A 23782-nucleotide genomic window follows, 5' to 3' on the forward strand; every position below is an offset into this window, starting at 1 on the left:
ATGGTCTTTGATGTCTTATCTCAAATGGTAGGTAAATGAGACAATCATATAGGAGGAAGGACTGGTAACCAGGAAGAGCAGATGTGTTATTTGCGGACTGGTATAACCACCAAATTAGATTGTCAGGGCTGTAAAGAACCTTGAAGATCATGTACAAGAAATCCCTGCTCACCTGACAGGCTTGTTTGTCATATGGGAATACATGGAGCTGGGATGTGAGTCCAGGCATTTAGTCTGGTTGTCCTAAAGAAGTCTAATGACCTAAGCCCCATACCCATGACCCCCTTCTCAGGCTTTCTCACCCTGGATCCCATGCTGCCCCTGTTGACCCCTCCAGCATGGCCATCACTGAATGAGCATCTGATGGAACGGTAGCCAGCCTAGATGTCAGTCTATAAACTGAGCAGAAGGGACGCCAGTGACTAATTGAACCCACCAGATTCTATCTTTTGAGGATTTTTGAATTTAAGACATTGGGCACTGAGCAATTGATAGGAAAAGCAAAAGACACAGAGAACAGGCAGTAAGAAGACATGAGCTGAAGCTCTGAGTGCGCAGAGTGTGAGGTCAGGTGGAGTAAAGAGTATTTCATTGGCGGAGATGTAGATGGCAGAAGAAAGGATGGAGGAGCTGGATCCAAATGATGGTGAAGCTCCAGAGTAGCAATTAGCTCCTCCTGCTGCTGAGGGAGGGGTAGACATCACCTAGCTGCCAGACCCACACTGGATCCTGTACCTTCCAATTATCAAACTATGTTCTAGGCCCTGGGGAGGTTAGCTACTGAGCTATTTATAGGTTCACCAGAGACCTGGTTATATGGCCGACATGTCACTCTTCCTTAAAACATGTAGCTTCACAAACCACCAACGCTCAGGGTAATCTGGATGAGCCACTTTGTATATTACAACCCAAACAGACTAACACACTAGCTTTTACCATATACATTTACCAAACCATATACATTAGTATTAAAATTTTTGATCCAATAGTTTTATCCCCCCCTCACAGTAAGACCTAAGGTCTTTTGATTAGACCAGAATCTCACCTGTGATCATGTCCTCCATCCCAAATAATCACTAATGCAGCCTTAGAAGCCTTCCGGTGCAGCCTAAACAACCCCTTTTTTCCTGGCACACTCGACAGGGACTCCTTGGGCAGTGGGTGCCTCCATGTCTAGTGTCCATCCTGAGGTCCAAGAATGGCGTTGGGATGATTAAGTGCCCAGAGCATAACTACCTATTCACGGACGTGGAGCAGCTGGGTGGAATGTATGTGTTGGATGGAGGGAGGCAAGTCAGGTGGAGAGAGAAGAGGAATGCATCTGATAGCTAGGAACTGTCATCTCTAGCTTCGCTGGTTGTGCCCCAACCTACTACCACTTGACTTCCTCACCCTCTTCACCCTTTTTTTCCCCTCTGTACCACTCTTCTCTCCTCCCCACTTCCCCTCTCCCCAGCCTCTCTTCAGGACCCTGGGGTGATAATGAGTAAACCTCAACAAAGCTTCTGCAGAATCCAGATCTCCTTCTGCCAAAGAATCTCCAGTGATACAAGCATGAATTTTTCACAGTTGAATGCAAACTTTATTTTATTTGCTCATCTATAAAATTGGCAAAAGCCCATTTTATTTACAAAGGTATAGGACAACAAGCACTCTTCTCATACATTGCTGGTGGAGGTACAAATTGGCATAATTTTCAGTATGAAAATTATAGATCATGTGCCTTTTGACCTATAGTTCCACTTCTAGGAGTTTATCCTAAAGATATACACGTAGCAAACTTTATTTTTATTCTCTTTTTTTCAGGAGGTATCCGTTAAGGATGGCTCCAATGAGGAAGAAGGAATCTTTGAAAGTCTCTTCAGTCCGAGATATGGGGTAAGCAGTGTTGTAACCAACGTCTGTCTGGATCAAGGATGGATAGAGGTAGGGGGCATCTCCCTCCATCAAACCTTCCTCGATTTTCCCCATAAAACGACCACAGATAGCACTTCGCTACATCCCTTACAGATTGCAGCTGAAGAACTCAAACTACTCACCAACTCTTCTGCCTTTCTGATGCATGAAAGAGTGCAAGAGGGTTGTGACCATGTAAGAGGAGATATTGGGCGAAAAGTGACAGTACTGTTGCATAGGAAATGCCAGGATGCTGTGTAAATGGGGAAGTCATTTTCAGTTCTGACCTCAAGCAGGAAGGGACTCCTCTGGCCAGAGAGCCTTTAAAACCCCTTTTTGCCACCACAATTTATAATGAATACAGCCACTAGAAAAGAGGAGTCCCAGCAGAGTGTACACTTAGAGACTTTGGGTAAGAGATTCAGGGCACCAGCCTCACTCAGCTATTCCCAGACTCAGCATCCAAACACTGTACCTTTAAGCATGTGCAGAAAGATGACATGTAGCAGTTGGATCCTACAGAAAGAGGCAGACCTTGGGGTGCCTGGGTGGTTCAGTTGGTTGAGTGTCTGACTCTTGGTTTCGGCTCAAGTTATGATCTCAGGGTTTTGAGATCAAGCCCCTCATCAGGCTCCACACTCAGCACCAGAGTCTGCTTGAAATTCTCTCCCTCTCCCTCTGCCCCTTCCCCAGCTTGCATGCGCATGTGCTCTATCTCTTTCTCTCGCAAATAAATAAATAAATAAAATCTTTAAAAAAAAAAAAAAAAGAAAGAGGCAGACCTCCCAGTGCAGGGCATACTGTGTGAGATGGGGCGACATGGGCTGCCTACAGAGAATTAGGCCTCATCTGCCCCTCTGCTTTAGGGTCATCACCAGAATCATCTAAAGAGGAGCCGGAGCTAGGGTTCAGAACTCACCATGGGCTGTTACCCAGTGTGTACTATAGCCGCGCTTCAATCATTCTCAACATTTCACTTTGCCATTTCCATAAAATTCTGAGCTTGGTGAATTCCAAGGCAATATTAGAGTCCTTTAGAAAAATAAAGATATGTACCACCTTTCCTATCATTCCTGCCACATATTACACCAGTTCTTCATTTGAGGGGGCATGGTAGTTGGGTGAAAAGACCATTTCACTTGCTATTTGATGTAGAATGAGCCTTCTTGTGCTTATTTCCTTATCTGCAGTATCAACTTTTATGATTCTGAGGTAAATTTTCTGACATGGAAAGAATGGGGGAGGAGGGAGGGAGTTGAACAGAATAATGGTGGGGTCTAGAGTTCCTGGATGACAGGGAGATACTTCCGACAGAAAAATAAGTTGTGCCCTGACTGTAATGTTAGCTGTGTTCAGTGTGAGGACAGGTGTTTGCCCTCTGATAGTCAGTAGACTTTAATCCTAGGTGTGAGTACAAGTCATGTCAACAGGGGTGGTTCCAGAGAAATCCACAGTAATTGCCCAAGACACAACATGAGCCCACAACCAAATTCTCACACTGAAAAATGACTGACAAGTAAGAATGTCAGTCTTAATGCAGCTCATTAGGTAATAGAAAAGGCACTGATTGTTCAAGTCAACAAACATCTTCTGATGCTGCAAAGGCCAGCCAGGCAAGCTATACCAGCAATGGAGAGGTGTGGCTCCAGCGTGTGGTGACACACGGTGAACACCCAAGCTCTGTAGTGCTGATTAGTTGTGTAATGGGTGGATGAGTCAAAGATCATGCTTCCTAGTTTGTCAGCTACTTGGTAGCTCCCAGGAACTTGCTCCAGACTTCCAGTGGCTCCATGCAAGCAATCCTGGGGCTGGTTATGAGCCCACAGAGTCATCATCAAGACTCAAATTTCAGTGTCTTTTTTTTTATTATTTATTTTTATTTTTTATTTTTAAAGATTTTATTTATTTATTTGAGAGAGAGAGCACAAGAGGGGGGAGCGGGAGAGGGAGAAGCAGACTCCCTGCTGAGCAGGGAGCCCGATGTGGGACGCGATCCCAGGACTCCAGGATCATGACCTGAGCCAAAGGCAGTCGCTTAACCAACTGAGCCACCCAGGCGCCCTCAGATTTCAGTGTCTTAAGCAGTGAAACAAAATACTCCTGACTCACATCCTTGAATCCAACGAGGGAGCTTTTGGTCAGAGATTGTGTTTCTGTGAGCATCTTCATTTTCATCAAGGCCTTGTGAATTTATGTTGACAGTGCAAGAGAAGGAGCAAAGTAAGAGTCCAGCAAAGTCAGCTCTTGCAAGGTATGAAAACTTACTGACAAGACACGACCCCACTGGCCAGTCAATAGCACCCACAGTTGTGGCCCCATGTTCCCTCCAGTGAGCTTCCTCCCACAAGTCCCCTGACTATAATATTGGTATCAACCCTGATTGCCCTGGTACCCAGTAGTCATGGAGTGGGTGGAATCGTTCGCTTTCCTTCCAATCCTCAGGGCTCCAGGAAGAATCAAGGAGTCATATACTCCCAGGGATAAGCCCTGGCTAATCTACTTAGTAATTGGATGGCCATGGACAAATAATCGGAGTCTCAATTTCTTCATCTGTATATTAAAAATAATAACATCCATTTTGTTGTGTGGTTATGAAGATTAAATTAAATCAGGAATATAAAGTACCTAACACAATGCCTAGCACAAGTAGAAGCTCCATAAATAGTAGTTTTCTTATTTATTTATTTATTTTTATTTATTTATTTATTTTATTTATTTTTTTAAGATTTTATTTATTTATTTGACAGAGAGACAGAGAGCATGAGTGGCCACCCAGCCTCTGCTTTGAGTCTATCCAAGGCAAGAGAAAACATCTTTAGGGGTTCTGAGGACTAAATAGCAACCCCTTGCCCACATACAAGAGTAGCACTTCTGGCTGTGCAGACCTGTTGTTGTTCACATAGACTACACTGTAAGGAGTTGGGCAGTGTGGTGGCCCTGTCTATGTTACAGTCATCCAAATATTTGGTGTCAACCTCATATTCCTTTGAGTCTTTTATTCTCCAATGAAAACTTCCAAATTCCTTTGTCATGTCTCACATGACAAGTTTTATATCTCCCAACACTCAAGTCACTCTTCTCTCAGTGCTCAACTAAGTACTGCCTCAATTTCATCCTGCTAGGTGCATGTGTATGATCAGCTCTTGTGAGCCGGCATGAGCCAACTCCAGCACACCACTGATGATGTACACATGAACCACAGATGGTTTCTTTTTTTTTAAAAGACTTTTTTATTTTAAGAGAGAGAGAGAGCTGTGGGAGGGGCAGAGGGAGAGGGAGAGAGAATCCCAAACAGATTCCACGCTGCGTGTGGAGCTCATCACAGAGCTTGATCTCATGATGGTGAGATAATGACCTGAGCCGAAATCAAGAGTTGGATGCCCAATCGACCGAGCCACCCAGGTTCCCCGAACCATAGATGGTTTCTGCCATAGAAAAGCTCCAAGAGGTTCTTAGAGTCTGGTGATGCACAATGCCTGTCTTCCCTCCAGACCCACCATGGAGAAACCGTGTCAGTGGAGGAAATAAGATTTGTCTGATGTGACTTGTTCTCAGTGAACCCATGTCATTTCATAATTGCAATGGACCCTTTTAAGTGCCTGTGAACTTCAGTGTTTCATCCAAAGTTACTTCCAGGAGCAATGTTGAACTCATTCACCTATAGTTTAAGGAATCTACATTCTCTGTTTTAAAAATCAGTACATTTCTAATCTTTTAACATGTTTACTATTCTCTATAAATCCTTCAAACTCTCCACGAGCAATTTGGAAATCTCATTCCTAAATTCTCAGTATCTTGGAGTGAATTCCATTCCAATCTGAGAGCCCAGAGCACATACTGCCGCTTCACCCACCTTGAGCTGTTTATTCTTCTCTTTTGGGTCCAAAGATCTTTCTACTTGATGAGAATGATAAAAGGAAAGTAAGGATAAGGATCCTTTCTCCTTGTTTTCATGACAGATAATCTTTGCTAACTGATAGGCAGAATAAGCTCCCCTCCCATGATGGCCACATCCTAATCCCTGGATTAGGAGGGATATGTTATCTTACATGTAAATGTGTTATATTTTTTGGCACAGAGGAATTAAGGTTGCACATGGAATGAAGCTTGCTAAACAGCAGGTCTTAAAATGAGAAGATTATTCTAGATTATCCAGATAATCCCAGTGTAATTACAAAGGTTTTTTAAATGTGGAAGAGAGAGACAGAAAAGATTTCAAGATGCTACATTGCTGGCTTTAAAGATGGAGGAAGAGACCATGAGCCAGAGAATGCAGGTGGCCCCTAGAACTGGGAACGGCAAGGAAATGGATTCTCCTTTAGAGCCTCCAGAAGGAAAACAGCTCTGCTTACTCTTTGATTTTAGCCCTGTGAGACCCATTTTGGACTCTGACCTCCAGAATTGTAAGACAATAACTTTGTTTTTTTTAAAACTACCAACTTTGTGGTAGATTTGCTGCAGCAGCCAAAGAAAACTCATACATGAGGGGCGCCTGCGTGGCTCAGTCAGTGAAGCATCTGAATCTTGATTTTGGCTCAGGTCATGATCTCAGGGTCATGGGATCAAGTCCTGTGTCAGGCTGTGCGCTTAGAGGGGAGTCTGCTTGAGGTTTTCTCTCCTTCTCCCTCTGTCCTCCCCTACTCATGCACGCTCTCTCTCTAAAGTAGATAGATGAATCTTAAAGGAAGAAGAAAGAAGAAGAAGAAAGAAGAAGAAGGAGAAGAAGAAGAAGAAGAAGAAGAAGAAGAAGAAGAAGAAGAAGAAGAAGAAGAAGAAGAAGAAGTAGTGACTCACACAGAGTAAGTGTTCAGGACATGTTCAAGGAGCAAAGTACAGTCTTCTTTTCTCTACAGCCTGGAATAAACACCTCCTACCCTCAATTCTTGTGCCCAGACCAAACTACTAGGTGGTTGATACTGAGTTTTCCACAGCTGGTCATAGGCATCACTCCTTTGGTCTTGTTCAAAGCACAGGTCAGGGAGGGGAGGAAGTAGAGGGCCTAATTCCATAAGCCCCACCTCTCTCCCCACTCTCTCTGTTTACACTGGGGTTGCAATTGTAAATATCCAGAGAACAGACAGGTATATAAACATGGGAAGTGGGCCAGGTGGGATGTGTGACAAATTGGAGAGTCCAGTTTGATCCTGGCCCCATAAAATTGCCTTTGCTTACACTTCCTGGGGTGCCCAGGGCTGGGAGACAGACAGCCATTATGGACCCAGCCATGGTTTGAGTTATACAAATGCTTACAGTGTCATGTTTGCAGGGACACATGAGTCAATTCTTGACTGATAACACTATCAGCACTGGGTGGGTACCTGTAACCCCCGGCCTGAGCTTTTATCTCACGGACATGGTGAGCGTACCGAACAATCTGTACTTGGGGGAACTGCAGCACTGACAGCTCAGAGACTTTGCGGCCCCACACAGAGATGCATCAGTTACTATGCATTTTAGGGTGGTTTTTTTTTTTCCTTCTTTGATCCTACCTAATTTTTTAAAATCCCCTATTTCCGGGATGCCTGGGTGGCTCAGTCAGTTAAGTGGCTGCCTTCGGCCCGGGTCATGATCCCAGGGTCCTGGGATCGAGTCCCACATCGGGCTCCTTGCTCAGCGGGGAGCCTGCTTCTCTCTCTCTCTCCCTCTGCTTGTGCTCTCTCTGTCAAATAAATAAAATCTTTAAAAAAAATAAAATAAAATAAAATAAAATAAAATCCCCTATTTCCATTAAGAAAGAAATTGTGCTTTGGTAATATGTTCAAGTAAAAGTGTATAAAGTCAAATGTATAATTAAAATCCCTTCTAGAACCACCTCTTCGGAAATAACCTCAGCAAGAGTTTGATAGATCTTTTCCAGTTTTATTTTATTGCATACACACACTGTATTAGTTTGCTAATAACTTAAATAACAGAAATGAATTTTCTCACTGGTCTGGAAGCTAGAAGTCTGAGGTCAAGGTGGCAGCAGGGTTAGTTTCTCCTCAGGCCTCTCTCCTTGGCTTGCAAATGGTCATCTTCTACCTCTGTCTTCACATGGCCTTAACTTGTGTGTGTCCGTGTCCTCATTTCCTTTTCTTATAAAGACACTAGTCATATTGGATTAGGGTCCACCCTCAAGACCTCATTTAACTTTAATTACCTCTTTAAAGATCTTTCCTCCAAATACAGTCACATCCTGACATCCTGGGGCTTAGGGCTTTGGCACAGGAATTGGCCAAATTGGTGGTGTATAAATTCCACCTACAACACACACGTAATAATTCCTTTTCTGCACAGTTCTGCAACTTGTTTGTTTTTTTTTTCACTTAAAGTAGTTTCAGCACGTTTCCACGTCAGAAGATTGTGTATGTTCCTGAGGAGGCTGAGATAGTGAGTATTTAGCTTTCTTATCTGCTATATATGTATATATATATATACATATATAGCAAGAGAGAAGAGGTTGGGAATGGCCATTTGTGTCAAAACCAACAGCGTCCGTCAAACAGCTATGGTGGCTCTTCACTGCCTCTCTTCCTTCTTCTTCTAATTGCCTTTTTTTTTCTTAAAGATTTTATTTATTTATCTGCCAGAGAGACAGAGAGAGATCACAAGTAGGCAGAGAGGCAGGCAGAGGCAGAGGGAGAAGCAGGCTCCCCGCTGAGCAGAGAGCCCGATGCAGTCTCCATCCCAGGACCCTGGGATCATGACCGGAGCCGAAGGCAGACGCTTAACCGACTGAGCCACCCAGGCGCCCTCTAATTGCTTTTATTACTTTGTGTTTTCATCTAAAGTTCATGTGATTTTCTTATGCTTTTTCTTCAGATCCCACATTAAGTTGGCTATTGCATAAATTATGCTCTGTGTGCTATTTCTATGATGTGTATTCATTGAAAAATGCTATTATGTCCTTGCTTTCTTTTCTTAGCTCTTCTGGCTTCCTTGTTTTATTTCATTCCGTTGATTTATTACTATATCTTTTATCTCTTTTTTCCACAGAGGTCACATGCTCTATCTTTTTCTGTGGGAAGTACAAGGCATGTGCTATCTGAAAGCCCCTACCGCTCCCTGGGATGTGTTCTCCGAGTCTCCTGTTCGACTCTTAGTAGTGCGAGTGGGTTCCTTTCCTCACTTCCTTGTGCCTTTGGGTTGCCTATATATTTGCCCCTCGTACTTCAAAAGGCACATGGATGCCCTATTGTTTACCTTCAGAAGGTGTGTGTGTGCATGCATGCATTTGTGAATTTTGTCTCAACTCTCTTCCTTGACCTTGTCAGGGCCCATCCTGTGGGCATGCCTTCAGGCTTTAGAGTGTTCCCAACCTGAGGTGAAGCTCATTCCCTTTGCAGGCTCCTTAAGGCCCCTTGAGCATTGCTTTGATGTGTCAGTCAAATCTATTTTAGTGTCTTTAATGTCATCGTTAGGAAAGATTTTCTTACTTCAAGATTATGTAAATGTTCACCCATATATGGAAGTATACTTATCACTTTTTTCCAAATGGCCAGCCAACTTTTCCAATATCATTTTTAAAATTATCCAAATCTTTCCTACCTGTATAATTTGCTGGATGGTGTTTATACACTTAGTGTATATAACATACCAAATAATGTATAGACATAGAACTTTCCTAGGCTTTTCTTTTAGCCTCACAAAAATAGCTCTTCAGGTTATATCTATTTTCAGAACACTAATGTATATTCACAAATAGATTATATTGCATTATATTATATTATTATACATAATATATATGAGATTTTAGCTTTATAATACAGGAAATTAAAAGTTGCATAAATTAAATAAAAGCTCCCACTGCTCTCACCTCCCACTTAGACCCCATGGACAAGGTCTAGTCATAATGTTGACCTGAGTAGAGCACAGTAGATAAGCCCTAAACAAGAAAACTTAGGGACAGCCTCTGCTGCCTGTGGGTAAGGCTGCTAGAGCAGGGCGCAGGGCCCATGCTGTGACCCAAGAGGGAGAAATTTGTCTGAAGTTACCAAATCTTTATTTTCATATAACAGAGGCAAGTCTTATATAGATCATTCTTCAAATCATCAAAACAAATGGCCCTGGGATTTATCTTAAGGCGGGAGCACTCTGTTTAAAAAACATTTCATAGTCCACTTAGATAGATAAAGTGGGTTCTCAGGTCACAAAGCCTAGTCATGAGGTGCAAAAAGGGAGTTCAATTGCTTTATAACAAAAGGAATTATTTTAGAGCCCCATGAGGAGAAGACAGAAACAAGGAAGGAAGACAGAAAAAACAGGAACCAGTGATACAGTAAAATCCCTAGGGCTGGGAGAGCTAAATGGACTTTGAAGAGGATACCCGATATTCAAAGTTGAGTTGTTAGTATTCTATTTTTTTTTAAGATTTTATTTATTTATTTGAGAGAGAGAGGGAGAGCATACACGAGCGGGGGTGGGGGGAGGGGCAGAGGGAGAAGGAGAAGCAGACCCCTTGTTGAGCAGGGAGCCCCACATGGGGCTCGATCCCAGGACCCTGCGATCATGACCTGAGTTGAAGGCTGATGCTTAACCAACTGAGCCACCCACGCACCCCTGTTAGTATTGTTTTGACATAAACTCCCCCATTTCTCCAAGTTCCCAGCATCCTTTGCTCCTCAAATGAAAAGCCTGTGTGTAGTGGGGGTGGAGAGGGGAGTAGAGGACAGTAGCTGTGTCCATATCTAGGTCTATGTGTTGTCATGGATGGTCCATAATCTAAACTTATTCAGCAGAAACATGAACCAGAACAGAGGTAACCATGAGCAGGTGGGTTCCTCAAACTATTGCAAAAACTTTGGGAAGATCATTGATTTCTACAAGTTATAAAATGGGGACTTTAAATTACACTAAATTTTGCAAGCAGGATGAACCCAGCTGACGTCTTGTAGTTATCCAAAAGGTCACTGCCTATGCCCACATTTGCCCCTCAAAAGAACTGGCATTACTCATACCTTTGGCAAAATGCATTGATGTACTGCTCAGTGTACCTCCCAGAAACAAGCGGGGAGAGAGAAGGAATAAACAAAATTTCAAAACCTCTGCTAGTTTTTCTAACGGTCCATTTTTAAGCAGAGCAGATGGGATATGATTACGTTTTTTAATTGTAAAATGTGACGAATCATAATAGCTTCTTCACAGGATCGTGGTGAAGATCACATGATTAATGCTGTATGTCCAGTGCTTTAGAACTGCCTGGCACAGAGTACATTCCGCATATGTTTACTATTACGACTACAAATACAGTTGTCATGATCATGCCTACAAGAATAAGGGGAATTGAGCTGGAGGGATTCTAAGAGGAAAAGAGCTGGAACCTTCAGGAGCAGGGAGTGGAGTGCCTGTCCCTGGCTCCCCCTTCACCTCCAACCTTTGACAAGTGGACCATATACAAAAAACAAAAGCCTGTGGGAAGTTTGGCGGGGGGAGTTGGGGGGCAAGAATCACAGAAAAGGAGCTGCGTTATGGAGTAGAGAAGAGAGAATGGCTTCAGGAGGTGGAATGTAAATGAAACCATGAGTGTGAGGGAGCTGGAGCTTGAATTCAAAACCAGAAATGATTGGGGGTCAATAAACTCGCCTGGAATCTGCAAACATAATTGGAAGGGACATTGACCTGCCCACTGAATTTGGGATTAAAGAAAATCTTGCCAATCAAAACAAAAGAGAAAAAGGCCAAAACAACATGCAGAGGATGATCTCAGCTGACCCAAGCTCACATTAAAAATAGGATGTACAAGAAAGTTAAGAAACAACTTGTTGAAAATGTGTTAGATAAACACTTCTGGAAAGTGGTCATTCAATGCAAATTGACAAGTTCCCTTCCAGCCTATGCTCATTAAAATAAACAAAAATATCCCCAAATAGAGGAGGCCTCCATCTCATACATATTAGGAAAATTCGCTGGCTATGATTCAATTCATACCAAATTGAAAACTGGTGCTGAGATTGAAAGCATTAACATTCCAGTTGGTGAGCACTGCTGGTATTGGTAGGGGACAAAATTCTGAGGGTCCCACCATTACTACCCAATACCAATAGAGAGTTGGGGTGGGTTGTGGGATAGTACATTCAGGACACATTGCTCTGTAAGATCTTAATAAAGTTACAGAGAACACTGGGGAAGTAGATCCTCTGCTTCCATCCTGGACAGGTTAGGTCTTTAGGGAAGCTACAGAACAGGAGTGACTGGGTGGGGTGTGGGGGAAGATACGCCAACCAATAAAACCAAGCACTAGCATCTCCCTAGCCAGACCTCCTCCAAAATGGCTGCCTTTCCCCAAAGTCGGGATCAAACAGAAGGATGGAGACTCACCCACTGTTCCCCCACCAGAAAGACGAGATCCTAAATCAGTGAAGTTGCTCACAGCTATGGGAGTTTTAACAACCCCTGAAAGGAAATGCCACTTCCCCGAAGATTAACAAAAAAAAACCCAAACAATAAATAAATACTCACAGTATATCTATTTGCCAAAGCACTTATAGCCAGAATATATAAAGAACTTCTATAGTTCATAATAATGAGACAAGTAACTCAATTCCTTGTCTTGGTGAGGGAGGGAAATAGGCTTTGGAAGCCTAATAGTAATAAAAATAATACAAAGTGTTTCTTGTTTGCCAGGCACTCTTCTAAGTCTTGTATACATATAGCTCATTTAATCCCTTGAACAATTCTATGAGGTAGGAATTCCTATCTCCATTTTACAGATGAGCAAACTGAGGCAGGGTGAAGATAAGTAGTGTGCCAAATGTCACAGAGCTAGTAAGGGCTGAGCCAAGATTTAGACCCAGGCAGCCTGGCTCCAGACACAGGACTCTTGTCTCTGCATTCTGCTGCCTTCCATTACAGTGTCAGGAGCCCTAGGGTGAGGGAATGGCTGAAGGAGCACACTCTCCCCCTGTCATTTCCTCTCCCCCACATTTCCCTCCCTGGGTGAATGGCAGGAGGATGGCAATGCCCACAGAAGGTCAATGGGAGAAGACCCTCCCGTCCTCCACAGCATCTTCTGATAATGACCGGTCAGGCGGGTGCTTGGCCCCTGATCATCACCTTGCTTCTCCCCCCACAGTCTGTGAGTAGGAAATGACAAACTAGGATACCACCCCTGCAAAAGATCTGTGCCTGGATACAGTGGTTTAGAGATTGTCCAAAGAGTGGGATTGCTAGGGGATGGGGGGGTTCTTGGAAGTGCACTCAGGTGGAGTTGTTGAGCCTACCCGGGGCTCTCCCGTTCCACTCATCTGGAGAAGAAGACAGTGCTCAGGTCTTCATCCCTCCCTGGGAGACACGTGGTCAGCCAGAGTGGCCACAAGGCAATATGAGCTCACAAGAAAAAAAACAATGACACATCTGAGGAACGCAAACACTATAAAATACAGATGACAAACTGAAAAGCTGACAGCAGAGGAAGCTGAGTTAAAGGACTGGCAAAATAAATATCAAATTAAGATTATAGATGTCCAGGGCGCCTGGGTGGCTCGGTCGGTTAAGTGTCTGCCTCGGATCGAGTGCCGCATCGGGCTCCCTGCTCAGCGAAAAGCCTGCTTCTCCCTCTCCCTCTGCCTGACACTCTACGTACTTGTGCTCTCTATCTCTTTGTCAAATTAAAAAAAAAAAAAAAAGATTATAGATGTCCTTGGAAACACAGGGGAGGAATTAGAAATGCCACAGTATGAAAAGAATAATAGATGTTATGAGGAAGAAGCAATGTCATGTGAGAAATAAGGTTAAGCAAATAACTTTGTGGCCAGCTAACTAAATAATGGCAAAAATTAAAAAACAAAACGCGTGTTCATGACAATGCATCACTACAACTAGAGAGTTCCAACGTTCTGGGAGAGAAGGCTGGGTCACAGGGATGTGAAATTGTGCTGAGAGACTTGACTCATTTGGGGAGAAGACAAGGAGAATTTTAAAAGGTATAAGATAAGGTGACAAGGAGGAACACATCAGATGATAAGGGCTGGAGAAAGCTGGAGTCGCAGTTTAATTTTAGGCAAAATAGATTTCAAACTCTTTATTCCCCTCCCCCACAAAAAAAAACAGACTCTGGGGAAAATAATGATGTCATAAAATGGTACAAGTATAGTACACCCAAAAAGACATAATACTTATAAGCATGTATACATCTGACTACTTAGCCTTAAAATAGATAAAGCCACAATTGATGCAACTAGGGGAGAAAGAGCTAAAACCACCATTTTTAGAAGAGGTTTTAACACTTACTCAGAAACTGTTAGATCACACAGATTTAAAAAATTAACTTCAGTATAGAAGATTTAATAAATAGAGGATTGGACATTTTTAAACCAGGACTTAGCAACATATTTTTTCTCAGCAAATCTGAAGGAAGAGGTTCACTATAGCAGTGATTCTCAAAAGCAGGAAGTCTCTTTGAGAAAGAGACAGAATACTAATTCATAAAATTAATGACAAAGGAAACATATAGAATCAGAAAAATTAAAGCGAGTCTAAAAGTTTAAAAATCTGCAATGAAAGAGAGAAAATTCTAGGACAGTTGGCTAAACAAGAATGAGACTCTGATATAAACATGGAATATCTACCTAGACCCTGGCTAACCCTAACTCATCTCCTTCAATTCTTAGAACTAATATTTAGTAAGCACCTACTGGGTGCCAAGCACTCTTTCACATCGCATCTCATCTCATCCCATCCTTACAACAACTCTATCAGCTAGGTACCATTAATATCTCCCATTTTACAGAAAAGGAAACTGAGGCACGGAGAAATTAAGTATCTTGCTCAAGGTTACTCAACTTCTAAGTGTGCTATAAGTAAGCAATTAAAATATACTAAATATTAGAATATGAGAGGTAATATTATCATCACTATATCTATTATTTTTTTTAGAGAGAGAGCATGTGCGTGTGCATGTGTACGGGCGGGGGGGCGGGGCACAGAGAGAGAGAGAGAGAGAATCCCAAGCAGGCTCCGCTCTGACTGAGCTACCCAGGAGCCCCCATTATATCTATTTTTTTTTTTTTTTAATTGTGGAATCGGACCTAGGGAGTGTTAATTATTTTTCCCAAGGTCACAGAGGTAGGAAGTGATGGAGCAGGTACCTGAATCCAGTTAATCTCACTCTAAGAGCCAAAGCATGTGACCACTAACATGCCTCTCATCAGTGAGATCAGAAGTGGCTCTCTCTATACTCCTTTTGAAATTGCTGCAGGGGGGAGGGAATTTAACTCCAAAAATAGTATGTAAAATATTTCCTTTAAAAACATAACATACCTCATATGTGTACATTATATCATATAATATATAATAATATTATTTTTATAAATTTCTATTGTATATAAATTTATATATAAATTTATATATGTACATATAAAATATATATTATATATATTTATTAATATATTATATTTATATAATATTCATAGTAAGTATGTAATAAAATTATATATTATATATTATATACATAGAGAGGGAAACAGAGAGACAAACAGAGAGACAGAGATACAGAGAGAGACAGAGAGAGATTGGACAGCCTGGGAAGAGCGTCAGAGTCACATTGCATATATTGGATCCCAGCTCTACCATTTACAAACTGGGTAGCCTCCGGCAGGATATATAATCTCTCCAGGCCTCAGTTCCTTTGCCGTAAAATGGGGCTAATAATGGTACCTAATTCCAGGCTGTAAAGATGAAACCAGTCGCTACATGGACGAGTGGTTGACCAAGGGCAGCTGCCTACTAAGTATTAGTTTACTTTTGTTGTTAAAAATGGCTATTTCGGGCGCCTGGGTGGCTCAGTTGGTTGGGCGACTGCCTTCGGCTCAGGTCATGATCCTGGAGTCCCTGGATTGAGTCCCGCATCGGGCTCCCTGCTCGGCGGGGAGTCTGCTTCTCCCTCTGACCCTCCCCCCTCTCATGTGTTTGCTCTCTCATTCTCTCTCTCTCAAATAAATAAATAAAAAAAAATCTTAAAAAAATAAAAAATAAAAAAATAAAAATAAAAATAAAAATGGCTATTTCTGGAGAGCATTTCACTGTTAACTTTTGTAATCAAGGAAAATTATTAAATTAGGAATAACTCTTCTGTAATTAAAACCATGTAATACTGATGCAGATATAGGTAGATCAATGAACTAGATTGGAGACTTCAGAGAAGTCCCCATTATCCTGGGACATTAATGGATAATACGAATGTGGAATCAGTGGGGAAATTACGGGCTATTTCATCTCGCCATTTGGGGAAACTGTGTGGCTATTCTGGGGGGACAACCAAAGCTGAAGTCAACAAAACCTCTCCATTCCTTCTGCAGACGTGCTGGGCAAGGAGGGGTGGGCTAACTGAGCCATCCTGCCTATCTGCAGTGGACCAGTGAGCTGGTTTAATTTAGTGCCACTCATATTGCTTTTCCTCTTCCCTTTTCTGAATTAGAGTATCCACCCGAGCTGGGAGTCAGGTGGATAGAGTCCACTTAGGACAGTGTTCTCAGCCCTGACCTGCACAGCAGACTCAGGTGGAGGCCTTCAAAACTACTGCGGCCCAGGCGCCGCCCCCCACAACCCTGTGCATTTGAATCATCTCTGGAATAGGGCCCATCCATCAGCATTTCTCAAAGACTCCTCCAGATGATTCTAGCATGCAGTCAGGATTAATAACCACTACTTTACAGGGTATTATTTTACCAAAATGATATATTAAAGGTTAATTTCCTTGGAACAAAAGTTCACACAAGTTGTTTATAAGAGATTCGCTATTCCTGCATTCCTCCCCTTTGGGGATCCTAGTTGGCAGGTACACTTGCATTTAGATTTGCCCTCGGGAATGTTAATTGCTTGAGCTATCATAACAGGATGGAATTTTTACTTTTCCCTGGTAGAGTGAGAGAAGAATTTGTATAGCATGGGCTGAACTCTGACCTCTCCGTCTATTTGGATAGCGCCCCCCAAACCCAGCAAAGTAAGTGGTCCTGTTTATTTATTTTTAGAGATTTTATTTATTTATTTGACAGAGAGAGAGAGAGCACAAGCAGGGGGAGCAGCAGAGGGAGAGGGAGAAGCAGGCTCACCGCTGAGCAAGGAGCCTGATTTGGGGCTTGATCCCAGGACCCTGGGACCATGACTTGAGCCAAAGGCAGTCACTTAACTGACTGAGCCACCCAGGCGCCCCGGTGGTCCTGTTTAACTGCTGAACTTGTGCGCCACTAAAAATGCAGGACTGAGTCAGTTAACAGCACGGAGAAATCACCAGGGCCCCACGACAGAGCCTGAGATAATGAGGAAACCAAAAGTCTTTCCAATGTCAGATAGTTCTGCTGTGTCTCCAAAACTTCTTCCTGGTTTCCGAGCAGCCAGCCACCTGCTCTCTGCTTTCACCAAGAACTAAACAATTTAAGGAAGGAAAAAGATAATTCTAGGCCAGAAAGGTTCTGGGAAACTTTAAGTAACCTTGCCTGTGGGGAGGACGCTCCTTGGCCTCTTTCCCTTGTCAGGCAGGACCATCTTCTGGGCGGGGGAGAAGAAAGCCCTTTATCTTTTCCTAGTCAGGATCATTTTTTTTAGGCCTAACCGCCTGAGCTCACACTGAAAGAGACCTGTTAACCCCTGCTTTGCCGGGAGAGGAGCAGTTTCAGATTAGACCACTAAAGATAAGGTTGAGCAGGATCAGTTGCTAGATTCACTCATTTTATGTTTCCGAGGCGTGCGTGGTGCAGTAAGTAACGCTCAGAGATGTGTTGCTGAGCCAGAAATTACAAAACATCTCAGGTCTTTCTGGAAACCTGTGAAAGCTGCCCCTTGGGAGGTGAGGGCAAGTTGCAGATGGGAATGGTTTGACTGATGGGTTTAAAGAATTAGCTGACGGCTCAGTGTGGACGCACTCCTTGCTTTCAGCGCCCATCCCTGACTTCTGGAGCAGCTGCTAGAAAAGCCCTACTGTGCAGACTAAGCGTGACAGGTAAGGAGAGAGTTGACACAGGAAGCCTGCAAAGAAAACGTAAGAAGGCTCAGGAAGGTCCCAGCCCTGTGTAGGCCCTCTCCCCCTCTCCCTCCTGCAGTCCGGCCGCGCGGGGCGGGGCAGTGGACCGGGGCTGAGCCCAAGGCTGGTGGGAGATGCCCTGGCCCTGTGTTTTAGGCAGTGCGCTTCCTCAGACTGCCATCCGCCCAACACTCCCCAGCGAGTCCCCCGCTTTTACACACACCTGCCTTCCTTTCCCTTGAGAGATTTTTCTGGGCCCCCAGAGAGATCTGTATGAGCAAGTAAAAGGAGCAGGAAGAGCACGATCAGGAAATAAGTAGATCAGAGCTTTGGGACCCTGGGCCCAAGGACACAGCTTTTTCTTTCTCTGAACCTCATTTCCATATTTTAAAAGAATGAGAGCCTAGATGTCCCCGCTCCCCTCTAGGGACATTTACCCTGCCTCCCTCATCGTGGCAACTGTATTGCTATTTCTTCTTCTGTCTCCTGACCAGAGTGAGAGCTCAGTGAGAGAGGGGCCACGTCTGTCTTATTTATTCTTGTGTCCCCACTACAGGGACACGCATATAAGCAATCAAAAAATGTATCTGTTGGGTGAGAGAGAGGAAGGAGGGAAGGAGGATGAGATATCTCAGCCGGCCACTGGGCGCCTATTTGCATAAAGGTTGCTAGGGGTCCTAAAAATTGCTACAAATCAGGAAGGAAGCAGCACTTTCTTTCCAACCCCTAAGCAAGGGAAAATAAATGAGACCAGAGGCAAAAACCAGACGTGGCCTAGATCTCCAACACAAGACTCTGTCAACGGGAAAAAGCAAAGCTACCTGTGGGGGCCATGGTTTTGTTGAACACCCCACGTTGCCACCCCCCTCCAGGCGTTTGGCAGAATAGAGGGTGGAAGGATTTTCTTCCAATGGGATTGGAGAGGACTGAGGCCTTGCAAGAGCCAGCAGATGAGACTTTGTTAGAGCTTTGCTGTTTATACACTTTTTCTTAAATCTCAAAGGAATTCTGCCAAACAGGGAGGTCACCTGGGGGCTGGGGAACAATGCTGGCCTTAGGATGGGGCCGGGCCTGGGAAGGACTGGCTGGAAGGGTCCCACAGCGGACAGCCCCAGGATTCTCCCCCCACCTGGAGTGATTGGGGGAAGACTCTGGTGTATCCCTTTAGCAAATGTGGCTGCAGAGGAGGAGGGAGAGGGGACGATGCTGGTGGACTTGGAATCAGGGAGTCTGAGGATAATCCGGCGAACACATCTCGGAGTATAATCCAGGGTCTTAATATTTCCAAAAAAAAGGAAAACAGAGAAATATTTACCATTAGATTATTTTTGTAGTAATCCTGACCTCATGCTCAAATCATAGAATCACAGAATCAAGGACCCCTGGGTGGCTCAGTCGCTTAAGCGGCCAACTCTTGATTTCTGCTCAGGTGGTGATCTCAGGGTTGTGAGATCTGAGCCCCACAACAGGCCCTGCGCTCAGTGGGGAGTCACCCTGAGATCCCTCCTCTCCCTCTCCCTTTGCCCCTCCCCCCGCTCACAAATGCTCTCTCTCTAAATAAATAAAATCTTAAAAAAAAAATTACAGAATCAGAGGACTTGCCCAGAGGCCCATCCCAACTTTTATAGAAAGTATCCCTAAGAGTAACATCAGTAGCAACTACCATCTTATTGCACTGCTTTCTGCCCACAGGGCCAGGACCAGGGGAAGATAAGTGAGGCACTAGCCTTGGTGTAAAATTTAAGGAGTGCCCCAAAACCTAATAATCACAATAGATGTTAATGCTCTGATGCAAAAAAGCCCATGATGAACAAAAGAGCAAAATTTTAGAAAAAGACAAATACCATACAATTTCACTCATATGTGGAATTTAAGAAACAAAACATGAACATAGGGGAAGGGAAGGAAAAATAAAGTAAGATGAAACAGAGAGGGAGGCAAATCATAAGAGACTCTTAACTGTAGGAAACAAACGGTTGCTGGAGGGGCGGGGGGTGGGGAGATGGGGTAACTGGGTGATGGGCATTAAGGAGGGCACATGATGTAATCCTGGGTGTTGTATGCAAATGATGAATCACTAAATTCTACCTCTGAAACTAATAATACACTACATGTTAATTAAATTGAATTTAAATTAACAAAAAAGAGTACACTTATGGTGGTGAGCAGTGAGTAATGTAGAGGACTGTTGAATCCCTTTCTCATACACTTGAAACTAATATAGCACTGTGTTAATTATACTTCAGTAAAACAACTAAAACGAAAACAAAACCAAAATATTTTAAATAAAGACGGAATCTAATCCTGTACTTGCTGGACCCTGAGAGTGAGCATTGAGTTCGCCTCACTCTAGTCGTGGCTCCAGCCAAATTCATTCTCATTTTAGGGCTTTTGTACTTGCTGTTCTCTGTCTGGAATGTTCCTCCCAAATCCTTGCATAGCTGGCTTCTTCTCATTATTTAGGATTTTGCTCTAGTGTCATCATCTCAGAAAGGCCCTCTCTTCTCTGACTTTGCTACAACATCACCCACCCTGTCCCCACCCCGACCCCTGCCCAGTTACTCTCTATTCCATTACTGTTTTACTTTTCTCAAAACACTCATCACTGGGCACCTGGGTGGCTCAGATGGTTAAGCGTCTGCCTTCAGCTCAGGTCATGATCCCAGAGTCCTGGGATCGAGTCCCGCATCAGGCTCCCTGCTCCTTGGGAGCCTGCTTCTCCCTCTGCCCCCCTCTCTCTCTCTGTCTGTCATGAATAAATAAATAAAATCTTTAAAAGAAAAAAAACACTCATCACTATGAAATTACGTTGTTTCTGTATTTGCTGATGTCCCTTCAGTCCCTGATACATAGTATAAGCTCGCAATATATTCATTCCATGAATAAAGTACATGAATGGAGCACTTGCCTGTGAGATATCATGCTAAGTGCTTTCGTGTATGATTTCAACCTCTGTCATACAGATAAAGAAACTGGAGCTGAATGGGCTTAAGAGACGATGATTTCAGTTCATGTGACATAAGGTCACATAGCTAGCAAGTGAACAAAGGCTAAAATCATCCAGAATCCAGTGATCGATTTCATCATATCTACGGTTACCACCCATGCTTTGGGTTCCTTATTTCTCTCTTCCAAGGCAAGATTTAACTCTTTTATTCCCAAAGTCAGCCTGCCTTCTCCAGGGAGTCATTGTTGTGAACACAGTAAAATGCCAACCCCTTCCTTGATTAAAAGCATGGCCAACAGTAGGTTTGCATGTCCAGGGAAGGTTCTGGTATGACCCGTTCGTGGATGGGGCTGTTCTCACCAGTCCGGCTGAGGTGAGGTCTGATTCCTTCATGCAAGTCTGGCCCGGAATCATGTAGAGTGCACCCACATTCTCCTTCCTTCGAGGCTACGAACTGTCTAACGTCCCATCAGGTTTGATGAGATAATGGTAGGTCTGGGACCCAGAGCCGATCTGTGCTTGACCTAATTTCCTCTTTGGCCTTGTATTCAAAGGTCCTGTGCTTCTGCCCTCCTCAACGCCTCTATGTGTGTGTGTCTAAACAAGTTTAGATACCATAAGATTCACTAATAATTTTACCAAGTTGTGTAACTAGCACCACAGTCCAGTATTAAACATCCCCATCATCCACTAAGATCTCTCATCGGCATTTACAGTTAAACCCCATTTCTACCCACAGCCCCAGGCAACCACTAATCTACTTTCTGTCTCTATGGCTTGGCCTTTTCTGGACATTTTATACTGATGGAATCATTCAAGATGTGACCTTCTGTGTCCAGCTTCTTTCAGTTAGCATAATGCTTTTGAGCCTCATTTATGTTGTTAGTGTGTATATATTGTGTTCCTTTTTATTACTGAATAGTATTCCAGATGTGTGATTTGAATGGGACTGAATGAGCAGCTCTAGCCCCTGGTTCCTTCCTCTAGGCCTCCTTCTTGGAGAAGACATCCAACAGCCCTACCCACGGGGCCTCCTCCAGCTCTGAGTAACCTTCCTCCAGAATTGTCTTCATGGGTGGACACATCTGACCCCCTCATCTTACACTTGGAAACAGGTTACTTTTCACATCCTCAGCCCAATGTCTTCTGGTGGTCCTGGGTCTCCTTTATCAGACTGAAAGCTCTCTACAGGGAGAAATTGGGTCCTCAGCTGCTTCTACATTGTTTCAGTCTTCTAAGAACAGTGCTGAGCAGAAAGCAAGTGCCTGCTAGGTATGTGCAGAGATGCTTGTGCGCGAAGCCAGGCTGCCACAGGGAGTGTGGACAATCCCCGCGTTCCTTCCATCCCTTCAGCCCCAGCTGCCCGCTCAGTGCAAGCTCAGCAGGCAACACTGAGTGAGTCCAGCGAGACACAGAGCGGGAGCTTGGCTGCGTCAGCTCCCCTGAGGCCATGGGCCCAGATGTCCCTCCAGGCAGGTCTCCAGAATATACTGGAAATACTCAGTTCTACAGAATATACAAAAGCTCTGGCTCTGAGTGACCTCAGGAACGGTTTCTCCTCTGGAAAACAGGGCAAGTATCTATGCCACAGGCTATGAGGATTAAATGAGATAAGGTATCAATAACATAGTCAGGCCCAGAATACAGTAGTGGCCTTCCCCGCAGTGCTCTCATCTTCTCCCTTCCCCTCCCCTTTTGTGGCTCTTCTCACCCCTCCCCTCCCAACTCTCCCAAAGTCAATAGATAATGGAAATTCGAAGCTACTTTAGAATTTGGTAAAAGCGGTATTATCAGTATCCTAAAGGTATTACTATCTCTGTGGGAGGATTTAACCTGTTGGGGGAAGGAGTTCCAAGGACTGATTCAGTTTTGATATTGCTGAGCTGTTGCAGGGCTGAGCGGCAAATGACAGCTCTCGGCTGTGTGTCATTCGATTTCTGTAACAGAGGTTCCAGGGGGGTGTTGCCAACCTTTAAACAATTTAGAGGTTTCGTATTATAATCTGGATTTCTGTCTTCTCTTGAAAACAAAAACAAAACAGAAGATCTGGCCATTGGGTTTCATGCTTTGAAGGGCAAGCACCTCCCAAATGGCCTCAGTCCCCATGGGTTTTCTCTTGCCCTGAAGACTAGGATCCACTCTCTTTGCTGACACTCATTTACATTTCCTGCCTGGCCCCTGACACACTTGAATCTGTGCCCCCTTAAAAGGTGATGCCCAGAGAGCATCGTTCCTGGAGTTTACAAAGGTTTGGTAAAGAGGTGAGTTGCTCAGAGATGTTAATTGTCCACATGGGGTGAGGCCGCTGTTATTCTGCCTTTATTTTATCTTAATATCCACTGCAAAATATAGATGATAGGAAGAGCTTGAAGTGGGGAGTAGGGGGTGTTGGAAGGGGAGGTTCAGCTCGGTCTTAACTTTTGACTGGGGTCTAGGAGGGGGAGGTTTGGTGAATTCCTTTCTATGCTTCAGAGCAGAGGTCCTGCCCAGCTCTTTACCTTTCACACGAGACTGTGAATATAAACTGCTTAGCCTGGTGGCTGGCGCAGACACTGGGAGCACTCCGTGCACACTGGATGGCAGCTATTATGACTAAACCCCTGATTTCCTGCCACTCAGCCAGCTCCCAGCAGGATGGGCTCCTGATCCCCTTGCCTTTTAACAGCCACCTCCACTACTCTCTGTCTCCTGACCTCTTCCAAATGCCTCGACTCACTTTGTAGCCCTGCACCCACCCCTTAGACCTACGCACAGCCTCGGCCTTTGGCCCTGCCTCCTGGTTTTCCTCCTTCACCAGGACTAGCACATCTCTCCCTGTTGCACTGCTCCTAGCTACTCCAGGTCAAGGGCTCAGGCCGCCTCCTCCTGCATCTGGCCTAAAATGCAAGCTCTTTGAGGCAGTGCCTCCCCGTGGGAATCTAGATAGCAGAGGACACAAATGCAGAGGCTCCTGTGACTCCCAGGGGAGTGAGGACCGCCTCGGGAGCAGGGACATGTCCGTGGCT

The 23782-nt window shown here is 44.1% G+C and overlaps 1 long non-coding RNA gene across 1 annotated transcript in view; it reads left to right on the forward strand.

The window, feature by feature from the left end:
• Positions 1-23782, forward strand: part of LOC118534866 (uncharacterized) — a 65648-nt gene that overhangs the window by 3228 nt on the left and 38638 nt on the right. The window contains exon 2 of the long non-coding RNA XR_013443796.1: positions 1807-1878. This is a non-coding gene — a long non-coding RNA (uncharacterized LOC118534866). The remainder of the gene's footprint in view (positions 1-1806; positions 1879-23782) is intronic.

Source organism: Halichoerus grypus, chromosome 14, assembly GCF_964656455.1.
Source record: "Halichoerus grypus chromosome 14, mHalGry1.hap1.1, whole genome shotgun sequence".
Taxonomy (NCBI): Eukaryota; Metazoa; Chordata; class Mammalia; order Carnivora; family Phocidae; genus Halichoerus; species Halichoerus grypus.